The sequence below is a fragment of the Triturus cristatus genome, chromosome 4_2 (genome assembly GCF_964204655.1).
Source record: "Triturus cristatus chromosome 4_2, aTriCri1.1, whole genome shotgun sequence".
NCBI lineage: Eukaryota > Metazoa > Chordata > Amphibia > Caudata > Salamandridae > Triturus > Triturus cristatus.
Genome location: NC_140586.1, coordinates 686,515,939 through 686,531,142, shown reverse-complemented (window position 1 = coordinate 686,531,142; position 15,204 = coordinate 686,515,939).

Sequence of the window (15,204 nt, the reverse complement as noted above, 5' to 3'; positions counted from 1 at the left end):
GCTGACCAAACATCAAAATGATATAAAAGAAAGGAAAACGAGACAACTTAAAAGAGATGAAGCAGATTACAAAGAGGGCGCGTTTTCACTTTTGCTCGTAAATACGACCGAGTAGTACACAACGCCCCCAGAGCCACCAATATCTCCAGATCCCCGATCTCCTCGAGTACCTCATCTCTCAATACCGAGGCCACAAGTGGGAGTGAACCAGAGAGCTCGGATCAATCTAAATCCAAAACGACCACTTCCAGTTTTTTACGCGAGGTACAGGCCATCAGGCGGGAAACGAGAACACAACAAAGGCAAGGTCAAGGGGACAAAAAACCCGCAGAGGGAAGAGATCTGGGAAACGATCAATACAAGAAAAAACTGAGGTCCGGGAACGACAAACAACAATGATTAACACTGACATACAAGTGATCAATCTTTCCTCTCTACCACTCGACGACAACATGTTCTCCCTACTCAGTAAGGGCCTTAGTTTCAATCCCTACGAAGCGGGTGACCTATGCAGGTCTAAAGTAGACCTTTTCAAATTTATGAGCGGCCTGAAGCTCAAAAAATACTTTGTGAACAATCCAGATGATACCAATCGGATTAGGCCATCTAGTAACATCGCCCCTCTGAACCCCCAATCCATCAAAGATGTGATTGACACACACCTACTGCTGTCCATTACTGAAACCGATGACCCACCACCGAGCCTTGATTTGTTATTACGAGACCTTGATATTGATCCTTTTGGAACCATTCCTAGTGGTCTTAAGAACAAGTCCAAATGGACACCTACCCTTGCTGGTGGTAATACCATCGATACATTCCATAACTTGGTATTGGAAGATCTTGACAAATATGAGAGGGATCTCATGAAGAAAAACCGTAGGACCAAAGAAAATCTAACTAAGGGCGAAAAAATGGCTCTCAAAAATCTTAGTTCAGATCAGAACATCATCATCAGAGAAGCTGACAAAGGCGGGAACGTGGTTGTCATGAACCGCATCGACTACCACAACGAAATCATGAGACAACTACAGGACGCCACCTGCTATGAACTTCTTGACTTCAACCCTATAGGTTCCTTGACCGGCCTCATCAACAAAAAACTCCACGTTTGGCAAGGTATGGGACTCATTGAGGAGGATGAAGCATGCTACATGAAAGTAGCTAAACCTACATATCCGTGTCTATACTCTACCCAAAGTCCACAAACAAGTGTCCTTCCCACCTGGACGTCCAATAATCTCAGGCATAGGGGGACCAACCGAAAAACTAGCCCAATATGTTGACCTCTTCCTTAACCCAATGGTTAGGAATCTGCCTTCCTACATACAGGATACGAAACATATTCTAGGGATTCTAACTGACATACATTGGCAACCTGACATGATCATAGCCACTCTTGATGTTGTCTCGCTCTATACAGCCATCGATCCTGTCCTAGGACTGGAAGTGGTTTCCAAATCTCTACATCACAGATCTGCCACTCTATGGGAACACACGAACATGATAATCAGTATGATGGATATCATACTAAACAACAATTTTTTCATTTATGAACAGCGTTGGTACAGACAGATTAAAGGAGTAGCGATGGGTTCCAAATTCTCACCCTCTTTTGCCAACCTGTACATGGGTGCATTAGAAACAGAATGGCTTTGGGGCAAAAGAGCAGCCCAGTGGACGGACTACATAATATACTGGGGGCGATACATCGATGATTGCTTACTTCTTTGGTCTGGCTCGCAAGAAAACCTTAACTCCTTCTGTGAATACCTCAACTCCAACAACATGAATATGAAATTCACATGTGAATCCAGTAAGACCAGCATCTCCTTCCTAGATATTGAACTCTACGTCAAAGATAATTCTCTACATAGCAGGTTGTACCGCAAAGATACTTCGTGCAATGCGATTCTTCATGCTGAGAGTGCACATCCCTTACACCAGATAGATACCATTCCATTTGGAGAATTCACCAGAGCCAGAAGGAACTGCAGTGTTGATACTGAATTTACTTTATGCTTGAATGACATGAAGCACAGATTTATCAAGCGTGGATACAAACCACAGTCTCTTTTAAAAGCTACCAACAGAATTAATAACATCAAAAGGGAGACCACACTGCAAATCAAAACCCGCAAAAAAGCAGACAGACAACCTATCAGACTCATCACTGAGTACAATGCCATCAGTACTACGATACGTAAAAGCTTCAACAAGCACTGGGATATCCTACGTGCTGACCAAGCACTCAGAGAGATTATCACGGATCTACCCCAAATAACATTCAAGAAAGGAAGAACTTTAAGAAACAGACTCTGTCCTACGATTCCACACCCCACAGCGTTCTCTTCTACTTGGCTCCAACCTCACAGCATAGGTTTCTTCAAATGTGGTGGTTGTGGTATCTGTAAATGGGCCATCAATGGCACCAAAGAATTCAGCAGCTGGAATGGCAAAAAACACAAAATAACCTGTAACATCAACTGCAACTCTTCCTTTGTTGTCTACATCCTACAATGCACATGTAAACTCCAGTACGTTGGGAGCACGATCAGATCTCTGAAGGAACGCATCAGCGAACATGTCCGTGCCATGCACAATGCGGATGCGAAATACCCTATGGCTTCTCACATTGCAATGTGCAAAACTCAGGGCCCTCGTAAAAGCCTCTCCTTTTTTGGAATAGACATCACCAAGAGCAATGTAAGAGGTGGCAACCGTGAACTAAGACTTAGGAGACAAGAGGCATTTTGGATTATGCGTCTTCAGTCGGTGAAACACGGTCTTAACATCGACCATGAACTGCACTACTTTCTAGGTACATAATGACTTGGTCCCGGCATATATTGTGGGTTTGCTTGTTTAAGTAGACACCGCACCTTTTTCTGATCGTTAACATTACGCTCATGTGCTCACTGACATTGTTGACTTTTGTCCAATGATACCTATTTTTTTTTTCTCTACGTATTTATTATATTCTGTCTCTCTTATTACAATCTTCTAGCCTGTGACTCCTTCACTATATTGCCTTTCATTTGTCTGATTTGGCCTCTTTTTTACTCGCCCTGATACTTCCTTTTTTCTTGCCCTTCCTTATTGCAGCTTTACCTTACCATGTGTAACTACGGTGTCAGAATTGTACTTCTAAATTACACTGTCTGTATCTTTCTACATTTGCTCCCTTATTCGCCCTGTTACATCTTTTTCCTGCTCCTCCATTTTTGCTGTCTGTACGTTTTGACATATTGGACTCGCCCTGATACTCCTTTTCTCTTCGATTTCCTTATTGCAGTTTTAACTTACCATGTGTTATTACTGTGTCGATATTGACTTCTACACTGTACTGTCTGTATCTTTCTACATTTGCCCCCTTATATGCCTTGTTACATCTTTTTCTTGCTCCTCCATTTGTACTGTTTTCACGTAATGATTATGACTTCTACAATGCATGTGCTTTGTTCATTTTGTCCAGATACGCTTTTTTAGTTCTTATCAGTATATTGTGTTCTTAACTATTTTTGGTTCTTTTTACCTCTTACCTATTGTCTCTTTTTTCCATGTGCTCAATAAAACGAGCCTTCTGACCTTTTTCACGCACGACCTACACCACGTGGTCCCTTACGTCCTCACTTCCGTTTTGCCAGGGTTCCGTGGGTAGCGCACTGTCTAGTTGTTTTTTTTTTCCGGGACGCGCGCACTCCCTATATATACTTCCGGTTCCTACCTCGCCCTGTTCCCACTACCTGGAGAACTTGGATACTTCACTGTGCGATCCTCCTTTTACCCGGTAAGCCCCTTCCCTATTATTCCCTATCCTGTCACTACTTTTAATAGTAGGCTGACTCTGTCCTTGCTCCCTTAGATTGTACAGCCTTCTTACCCGATTGGTGTGTACTTCTCGCCCCTCACTCCACGATGCTGTGAGGTCGATCCTTCTCACTACACCCTTGTTGCCTACGCTCAGGATCGGTTTCTATGCTTTTTTACTTCACTGCCTTACCAGGTACTTTCCATTTTTTAACCTTTTCCGTTTATTGATTACTTTTCATGGCCCCTTTTTGCACCACCCGTGCTCGTTGTTTTTCATCCATTCAGGATAGGCTCCCCCTCCCTTGCTGTTATTCACCGTACGTTCCACCTGCTTTACTTGTTTCTTTTCTTTCTATCGTTTGCTCCCTCATTCTGATTTTCCGTGTTTTATGTACTTTGCATTTATTTCGATATGTTGGAATGTCGCATTAATTTCGTCATTGTTTATTATCAGTCAGTGTGCAATGCCGGTTTTTTTCCATTTTTTCCTTGTTTTACCTTTAGCATCAAGTGGATTTTTTTGTACGTTGAACACCTGGCTCTTGTTTTGCTATCATTATTTTTCTACAATATTCTTTGCTAACTTTGTTCATACGGAATCCCTGAAGCTCTTGTGAATATGCTCTTGCTTTTCGCCATTATTTCTGTATGGCTTCTCCATATTTTTAAACTTTCATGTTTATGTTTTCTAGACAGCGCCCACCTTTCTACGTTTTGTGCTCAAATTCAAGCTTTACATTTATTTTCATTGGTTATTGCCTCTTCATGCGATTTACAGTACCTTTTGTTGCTTTGTTGTCCGCCGCTATTCTCTGTGTATTCTATTTTTAACTAACCCTATGTGTTCACCTGTGTACCACCGTTTGATGTGTGTTGAGTATTACTTTACTTATACCTAGTTCAGCTCATATTTCACACATTTCGCACCCTCTATTGACGTACTCTGCCTATCGGGTCTTTCTCCTAGCTTTATCTTCTTTCACATTGGACGTGCCTATGATATATCGTTTTACTCCATGGTGCTTTCCCGGTTCTATGATTTCTGTCTTCCATGTTTTTCCTTTCTCTTTTGGCCCACTCTGGTACGCATAGGTCAAACTTTTCATTATTTTCGTTTCCAACGCTTGCTACTTCAGCATATGGACGTTATTTTGTTTGTTGGTTTATTCTTTAATTTGTGACTTTTTCACTTATTTGTTTCTCTGCTTTATGTCCTTCCCAGCCCTGAAGAGTCACATCTTCACACGGTGTGACGAAACACGTGTCGGCTGATGTGTTTATATTATGTATTGGTCAGATACCGACATACATAAATATTACTTTGCAGTGAAACTCTTGATGTCGACCTTCGTCATTTCAATACCATACGAACTTTAAGCCTTGTTTTGTTCTTCTACTAATTCTAACGAGAGTTCTATCCGTAAACGTGTGCACAGGACCTCTTTGTCTAAATCAAAACAGTGCTAATGCGGTCACCATTTTGTAACATGCACTGGTGTGATACACATGTTCACAGATTTTTGAATTCATGATGTTACTACTAAATGTGCATGATTACTCAACACGGTTATTCACACAGTAGACCAAAGCATTCATTATTGAGCCTTGAGTGGGTGTACTGTATTGCTCCAATCATACTATCACGTGCCTATAGCAAAACAATGTCTAGCTGTTCATTAGTCTAATGAATCATGACATCATAATTCATTGACATAAAGGAAGTCACAGGTTAAGAACCTTAATCAATGCAGTGCTAATGCAATCACCAGTTTACAACATACACTGGGGTAATACAATCACTCCTAGCTTTTCGAATTCATGATATTCCTACTAGAACTGCATAATTTTTCAACATGCAGATTCAACTTGATAGACCAAAGTGTATGTTATTGAGACCTGAATGAGCATACTGAATTGAATTGCTAGACCAAAGTATAAGTAAAGGGCTGAATGGCCATGCTGCATTATTCTAATCAAACTATCACATACCTATAACACATACACTGAAGTAGTACAATTACTCAGAATTTTTCAAATTCATGATATTACCACTAAAGATGCGTAATTATTCAACATGCAGATTCAACTTGATAGACCAAAGTATACGTTATTGAGACCTGAATGAGTATACTGAATTATTATGATCAAACTATCACATGTCTATAACACATCCATCGGATTATTCTTATTTCAAAATGCCTTGCAACAGGATAGGATTGGTCTTTGTTTGTGAAGGGACGTGCATGTTCTAAAATCCGCCGTTTAGTTGGATGGATTGTACTCCCAATGTAATTGAGATGGCATGGGCATTGTAGACAATACATTGTATGGGGTGTTGTTGCAAAGTCATCCTGTGCCCTGGGCACCCCCCAACGTTTTGCTGAATGGTACTGGTGGTAACTGACTCTCACTGACCCTGGGCTCTGCCTAACCAGGCTCAGGGCCAGTGCTATGCTGAAAGAGACACTTGTAGAATACAGTGAAAACACCCACATACATTATGGTACACTGTGGTATGGGGTACCACTGTGATTGGCATGACCTACCCTATCAGACCCCATGAAATAATAGGGCAGGGCATTACAACTACCTAGAAGTCCCTAGTCCACAATAGGGAATGGCAGTTTAGAGGCCAGCAGCTTTTTCTGCACTTGCATGTGTGCACTGCTGAAGCCTGAGGTCAGTTTAAAAGTAGTCCTGGGTGGCAGGACTGCTTTAAAAAAGTAAATTGTGCCCAAACTCGACTTTGCTGTTTGGGGCACTTAAAAAGGGATAACCTACAATGTTTTAACATATTAGGAACCCCCAGGATCTCCCCTAGGTGTCCCAGGGGTGGGGGGTCAGGTTTTTATAAGGTGGACCCTAATACAATGAGTTTTATATGCCCTGGGTTAAGTGAAATTTCACATTTCACTCACTACATTGTGATAAAGTGCTGCTCAAATTCGACTTTGATGCTAGGAGCACTGTGGAGAGAGGATTTGCAATATTTCTACAGATTTAGACCCCCACAAAATCTCCCCTAGTTGTTCCATGAGGTGGGGGCACTGTAGATATAAGCGAAGTACTTATAAAATATGTTTTTATAAGCCCTAGTGCTGGAAAAATGGCCCAAGTCATTTTTCCCATTGCAAATCCCATGCCACATAGGTTAACATGACAAGAGGTTATTAACTAATAACTCCTGATAGGAGAATGATAGAACTTCCAGTCAAAGACTTCCCAGAATGGTAGTGATAAATCCAACCGTATGACATTGTTGAATTTCTCCTAAAATGTAGTTATAAGACTTTCTTGTTTGTAGGTCCAGATTCAGCTATCCAGTGGTCTGTCCTGATTGGTCAGAGTTAAGTAGATTAGCCAGGCTGCCTTGAAGAGGTGATAAAGAGCTCCTGTGGTTAACCAGCTCTGGTGGGAGGGCAGTGTGCTGCTACACGGGAATGCCAGAGCAGGGGAAAGAGTTGTAAACCATGGTCTTCAAAGGGATGGAGAGGGTCTCAGTGTCATTTACAACTTCACTCTTTTGACCCAAAGCCAGGGCTAGGCTTATAGAAGGAATGCATAGATGCAGGGGGGAGAGGTTATGGAAAGTAGCCATCCTAGGGGTGTGTTATCCAGCTCTTACCTCCATGCTGGAAAATCAGCCATTATGAATCTGGAAGATTTGGTGCACTCTGGGTCAAAATAATGCCACACTCTAAAGGATGTGGTCATATCCTTGGGGAGTTGCCCTGCTACCATTAGTCAGGAGTGACCTCCTGATTGACCCAGAGAACTTGGAATAAGTATCTGAGAGGGGCAGAGTCAATCAGATCTGCTGCTTGAAACTTAAGACAGCAAGACGCTGCCAGGCTGAGAAGTTGGGGTTCAAATTCTAAGGCCTGCCCTCTCAAGACTGTACCAGCTGAAACTACAGCCCTGTGGATTAGACTTGCTGTGAAAGAAGTAAAGAGTGGACTCCCTGTAAGCTACAGGTTAACAGAGCTCACCTGGAACGTCACCACCAATGATCCTCAACCTGGAGAACTACCCATGGATTTGTAAGGGTTTTGTCCAAGTGGATTGTGAGACCTGAAGTCCTCAACTTTCAAGGACTATCTTGGAGCTTCCAGATCCTTGGAGTGAGTTTGAGACACTTTAGGAACCCTTGGGGAACTTCAGGAAGAAGTTCCAGGAGTTTGGAGAACTTTGGAGCAACTTTGGAAAAAAGCTCCTCAGGGTGACCCACTCAATCTGGTCAGCCAAGCCGCCTGCCTTCAACCGCGAGCCGGTCAAGCCATCCAGGTTTGTCTCGCTAAAAGCTCCGTAGGTCTGACTTCCAGAGTTTGACCGGCAGTAGAAGAAATCCGAGGTTGGCGAACCCTCACCGAATCCGGCATGGTGAAGAGCATTGAGGGACCCCACGAGAAAAAGCTCCAGAAAAGTTTCTAAGTCTGAAGGTAAAAACTGTGACCGGGACCTACCCCGAGGGGTAGCCGCTCAGGGCTCCATCGCCGTCGGCCTGAAACTTTGACTTTGAGCCGGTCTATCGCGATCAGATATCCCAATATGGTGCTATAAGTTTGTAAGTGCTATATAATTCATATCTCCGGTGCCCCACTTTGGAGTTTTGTCATTTTGGTGTCATTTTAAAGATAGAAATATTTCCTACTTTTATAAATTGGTGTTGGATTTTTATTATGCATTGTGTCTTTATAATTTCCTGAATTGGAGTTTTTGAATGCTTTACATACCTGTCTTTGAAGTTAAGCCTGCCTGCTCACAGCCAAGCTAACAAGGGTTGAGCATGGAAATAATTTTCTAAGACCTATTCTGAGCCCTATGCTGTGTTAGTGGCCTTCTTACCAGTGGCAGACCTACATTTGCCCCTACCAATAATCCACTTTCCAACAGTTGTATTGTAATTCATTCATTTATTGCTATTTGCCGATTAGCAGACTGTGGTACTGAGTTCTTAGTTTTTTCGGGCTATTTTTACATGCCTTACATTTTGTGCATTGATAGAAACCCGTGATGTTGCTAATTGTCATATCTATCATGTCTGTGAAAAGAAGCCTATGTACTAGTTCATTTTTGAGTGACCGACTTTTTCTGATACTTATGCTAGGGTGATCTTGTATGTCATTCCCTATCACTCCATCAATTTTGAGAATATACCAGTTTTGCTGTAAGATACAACTTACTGCCCCTGGCTCCTAGGAGAAGGTGGTAATCATTCTGAACTACTGTTTTCTCCTACTTTTGTTTTTCATTTCTGCAAGTAGACTGTCCCTCTGTTTATGATCTACTCTTGTTAAAGCATTTTCTAAGACATCTCTAGTATATCCTCGTGCTGTAAATCTGTGTGGGGCATCCTCTACTCCTCTATTGTAAACTTTCCTAGAACAGTTAAGTTTCATCCTGAGCGATTCCCCATAGGGCATACACCACTTTAATGAGGTCGGGTGACTGTTGGTCACTTGTAAAATAGAATTTCCTGCTGCAGATTTCTGGTGTAAGACAGTGCATATTTTACCACCGGCTATAAATACTCTCAAATCCAGAAAATTAACAGAGTTTGCACTTATTTCTCCTGTAAATTAAAACTCTGCCTCTTTTACATTTAAAGCCACTATATATTGTTCTGCTGATGCCTGAGGCCCTTTCAATAAAGTAAAAGGATCATCGATATATCTATACCAACTCATTATACAGTCTACCCACTGGTTGTTATTTTCAGACCAAGCCACCTGCTTCTCCCAGCAGCCCACGAAAAGATTTGAATAACTGGGGGCGAAGCAAGTGCCCATGGCCGTCCTATGCAACTGTCTGTAAAGTTGTTCTCTAAAAAGGAAAATATTGTAATTCGGGCAAAAATCTATTAATCCTTCCATTTTTTGTAAGAAAATAATGTATTGCCTTTAGACCCCGTTCATGGGATATATAGGTGTAAAGACTAGTAATGTCCAACACAATCATCAGCATAGCTTGTTCCCATGTGATGTTAGCTAACGACTTTAAAAAGTATTTAGTATCTTAGATGTATGATGCCAGTGTCTTTACAAATTCAAAGAGGAAATAATCGACAAATTGAGACATGTGTTCCGTCAAACTGCCTTTCGATGAAATGATTGGACATCCAGGTGACAGTTCTTTGTTTTTATGGATTTTCAGAAGATAGTAAAATTTTGGTGTTATCGGATTTGGACATTTCAAAAACTGCAGTTCTTCAAAGTCCAACAGGCCTCTGCAGTGCCAGCTTTGTATCAGAGTGTGGTATTCCTGAATACTTTTTGCAAACACTTCTTTACGGACCAGTGCATAACATTTGTTGTCCTTTAGCTGTCTCATTACTTCTTGACAATAAAATTCTGAAGTCACTACAACATTATGTCCCCCTTTATCTGATGGCTTGCAGATGCTATGGCAGCCTTTCGGTATGGTCAATACAGCCATTTGTTGTTCTTTAATTAGGTTCATCTCCTTGAGTCTCTGCTCTTTCATTCTAAGTTTCAGGGCTTGATAACTTATTCAGCCAGTCACATACACACTTGTACACTTATACATTTAGTCACATATCCGCTCAGACACTCATGTGCCTACTCACATACCCATTCAGAGACTCATGCACCTACTTACAGACTCACTACGAGACTTATGTGTACAGTATCATACCCACTTAGAGACTTTAATCCACACCCACAGACCCATGTGGGCACTCATGCACCCATGCAGAGACCCACTCAGATACTCATGCACCCACATATAGCCTCACTTGGAGAGTCATGTACCATGTACAGACCTACTCACAGACTCATGGACCTACTTACAGACCCACTCACGTATGTACTAACAGACCCACTGAGACACTCATATACCTACTTACAGACCCACTCAGACACTCATACACCCACTCACTCACCCATACAGTCACTCCCACACTCAGTCACAGACCATCTCAGAGACGTTTGGACTCAGTCAGTCACTCATGCACTCAAAAACTCACACGGCAACTCACAAACTCAGTTAATTATACATGCACCTGCTCACTCACCCACTCAAATCTCATGCATCAACTCACAGGCCCACCCAGACCCTTGTCCTGCCAGTCACATACCCCCTCAGACACTCATGCATGCACCCATTCATTCACCCACTCAGAGACTTATGCTCTCACTCACAGACCCATTGAGATACATCCAGTCATGGATTTCCTCAGACACTCACACATTTATACAGTCACTCACAGACCCACTCATAGACCCACTCAGAAACGTATGCATCCAGTCAGTTATAAACTCAGACACTCATATACCCACTCTCTCACCCACTCAGACACCCAATTAGACACTCAAGTATCCACTCACAGATCCAGTCAGTTATATACTTACTTGCAAATGCACAAAGACACTCATGCAGCTACTCACAGATGGAGTGAGAGACTATTGCAACCAATCACAGACCCATTGCGACACTGATGCACCCACTCATAGGTGCACTGAGGTAGTCACACAGTTCATTAGAAAAGCATTGATAGACTGATGCACCATCTTACAGATTGACTCAAATACTTACACAGTGAATGAAAAACGTACTGATACAGTGATGCATGCAGTTATAGATGACATTGAAATAGTTATGCACTGTGTTATAGAGATAATAATGGAGTTGTACATTCTATTATACAGTCATTTAGATAGTAATGTGTTTAGTCTGTGGGTAATTCAATTTGCAGTTATAAGTTTTGCATGTGGTGGTGGAGATAGACTGTCTGTATTTGTTTTGCCATTTCATGGCGTATTCGCAGTGATCGCGGCTACCTATATCATTGCTACTTCTGGCATCACGCGATCTCGCAAAACACCAAGTAATAGACATTTCATTGAAAAAATTCTTCCAAAAGTTAGGTTTAAAAATTATATCAATAAACAACTTGTGTCAAATGTTAATTACAATATGTGTAGGTTTGTGCCCCCGAGTTTTAAAAAAAACATGCACGCTTTGCGACTACCGATGACGCCACAGTCTACAGAGTCACCGGGAATATATAAAACACCAGATTGGAGAGGTTTTTTCACAAAACCATCCCTCAAACTCAAATATAAACTCTACATTACTAAACCACTAGTGTCTGCAATTAAGTAAAATCTGTCTCTATATGTGTTTTAGACTTCCTCAAAAACATGCGCCTTTCGCAACGTCACCATGGGTATGGTGATATTGTCACGAATATAAAAAACGTAAAGAAAAAAAAACTAACCTTATTAATCCACTGAAGAAATTCCAGCTTTTAAAAATACATCTTATAGGCCATTTGAGATAGAAAATCCAATTTAACCCTAAAAATTAAATATAAAAAATTCATAGGTCATATTGACGTTATAGTTAGGAAAATAAATTTGAAAAACCTTGGAAATTCACTGGAAAACAAAGGTTACAGGGACATTATAGTTAGGAAAAAGAATTTTAAAAACCATAGAAATTCACTGAAAAAGCAAAGGTTACAGGGATGTTATAGTTAGAAATTAGCATTTAAAAAACCTTAGCAATTCAGTGAAACAACCAAATGTTACAGAGACATTAAAGTTAGGAAATGGAATTTCAAAAACCTTAGAGATTCACTGAAAAAAACAAAGGTTACTGTGACGTTATAGGTAGGCTTACATTTCACCTGAACAGAACCATAGAAATTCAGCAGTTATAGTTAGCTGAGATAACTATAACTTGTGCCCCCATTATATTAAATGACTCATGACATGCACAGTGGCATCACTGATGACATCACTGATGACATTTCAAAAGCTTTTTTTGATTTGCTAATGACTTTAGCATCATTTGACAAATCTTTGTGAAATTCTCAACAAAAATAAGTCTATCCAGGTCAGCTCCTATCCTGAAAGTTTGGGAGTGATTCGTGAAGCGGGGGCTGAGAAAAAAGGGGGTCCCAAAACACATTTTCCCCATGTTAATTTCCATAGAAAATTTGGCGACGAGCTACAGCCCGAACTGCTGAACAGAATTTCCCCAAATTTGGCACAAAGGTAGTGCATGGGTCAGAAAGTGACCTTTTCTTTAAATGGTGTAAATCTGTTCAGTAGTTGCTGAGAAATTAGAAAAATAAAAGTTTCGATATCTGGGCAGAGCCTAAGTGCCATGCACGAGCTTCACTGTGATTGGCTGCGAACACTACAAACCAGGAAGTGTGGGCAGCCATCTGTTTAGTCGGTAGAAGCGAGTCACAGAAAACAGAGAAACAAAGGTAGAAAACAAGAGAAGGGGGTAGGGTAGAAACACCCTGACCCCCTAGGCCTGCTCAGGGGGTCCCAGAAGGACCCCCAGGGCCAAAAAAAACATTTTAAAAAAAGAAATCGGCGCAATTCGCGTTGGGGTCGTGGGTTCCTGCGTTTTAGTGTAATGAGACAACGGGGTGGGCTAGGTCTCGGGGGAATGTTTAAGAAAAAAATAGCGGGGGCTCGCTGGGACTGCGGGGGCCTGCTGGGGTCTGTGCAGCCCCGGGGCTCGCTGGGGTCCCTGTAGTTCCAAGGCTTTACTCATGTTGGGAGGGGTGGTCCTGGAGCCCTCCATGTGCTTATAACTTTTCGCGAGTTTCTGCGTTTTATTTTCATGAGATCCCGGGGTGGGCTAGGTCTAGATTTTTTTATTTTTAATTGCGGGTGCTCGCTGGGGCTGTGGGGGCCCGCTGGAGTCCTCGCAGACTTGGGGCATTACTCATGTTGGGAGGGGTGTTGCGCGGGCCCTCTTCTGGAGCCCTCCATGTGCTTATAACTTTGGCATCGTTTGACAAATGTTTACGAAATTTTCCCAAGTGTTTCTCTTTTTTGATCAGCTCCTATCTTGAAAGCTTAGGGGTGATTGGTCAAGGGGGGTTGAGAAAAAAGGGGGGTCCCAAAACGTGTTTTCTCAATGCATTTTCCATTCGAAAGTTTAGACAAGGCTACAGTTGAAACTGCTTAACGGAATTACGCCAAATTTGGCAGGGGGAAAGGTCTTGGTCCAGAAAGCACACTTTTGTAGAAATGATATAAATCCGTTCAGTAGTGTTTTGAGATATCAAAGGAAAAAAGTATATATATCTGAATGGTGCCTAACTGCTGAGCATGAGCTTGCGTCTGATTGGCTGCTGACACTTCAAACCAGGAAGTGTTAGCAGCCATATTGTGCCTCGCATCAAGTGTAAATGTAAAAGAAAGGTTCCGGGGCAATTTAATATAGCAGAGCTCTGTGTAATGATGATTTGGACGCAGTTAAGGTTTAACATTCATTAACAATAAAGGAGAAATAGGTTAGCGCCAGGTAGTATGACTTCCACTCCAGGAAAGCAGTAGGAAGATAAAACTTTCACGCTTCTTGTGCCCAACACCACCAGTTCACAGCTATTCCGTTAGAAGCCAGTCCGTCGACTTGCAGCTCTCTACCTTTGTGAGCTAGTACGCTGCTGTGCCATTGAGAGCGGACAGCTCGTAGTTCTGCATCGATTGGACGGGCCGCAGTTGTCCCTCTGCGAGCCTGGTTACGTACTGTTCATAAGTCGCACTACATAAGCATTGAAAAGCCATTTTGTGATTCAGTCCGTCAGCTGGCATCTGTCTGAGGCATTTCTGAAAACATACCGGAGTTCTTTCTGTGAGAGATACCCCTTTCATGCTGCCTCTCCCCACATCAGCAGGTAATGCACCCTCTTCCCACATTACCAACATACCTCCAACAACCTTCTTGGGCCCGGAAGTGTCCCTGTGCGGTTGGACAAACAAGAATCTTAGTCATGTATAGATTTATATATAAAACATTTTATTTAAACAAAATGACAACAAATAAAACTTTGTACAGCCGTGGTGTGTCATCGCTGGTCCATTTGTGATTCACAGCCTGCAAGACAAAAAGAAAGATAAGATGGTGCGTCATGCGTCTAGCAAAGGAGATAGAGAGAGAGAGAAAGAGTGAGAGAGAGAGGGAGAGGAAGAAAGAAAGAGTGAGACAGAGGAACATAAAGAAAGAGTGAGAGAGAGAAAGAGTAAGATACAAGGAAGAGAGGCAGAGAAACGGTGTGAGAGAGAGGAACACAGAGAGAGAAAGAGTGGAAGAGAAGAAGAGAGAAAGAGTGAGCTACAAGGAAGAGAGAAACAGTGTGCGAGAGAGGATGATGGAGAAAGAGAGAGAAAGAATGAGATACGAGGAAGAGAGAAAGAGAGAATTAGTGTGTAAGAGAGGAAGAGAGAGAGAAAGAGTGAGAGAGAGGAAGAGAGTGAAAGAGTGAGAGGGGAAGAGAGAAAGAGTGAGAGAGAGGAAGCCAGCCAAAGAAAGAAAGAGTGAGACAGAGAGGAAGACAACAGGAGAATCAGTGTCAGAGACAGTAAGAGAGAGAGATAAAGAGAGAAACAGTATGAAAGAGAG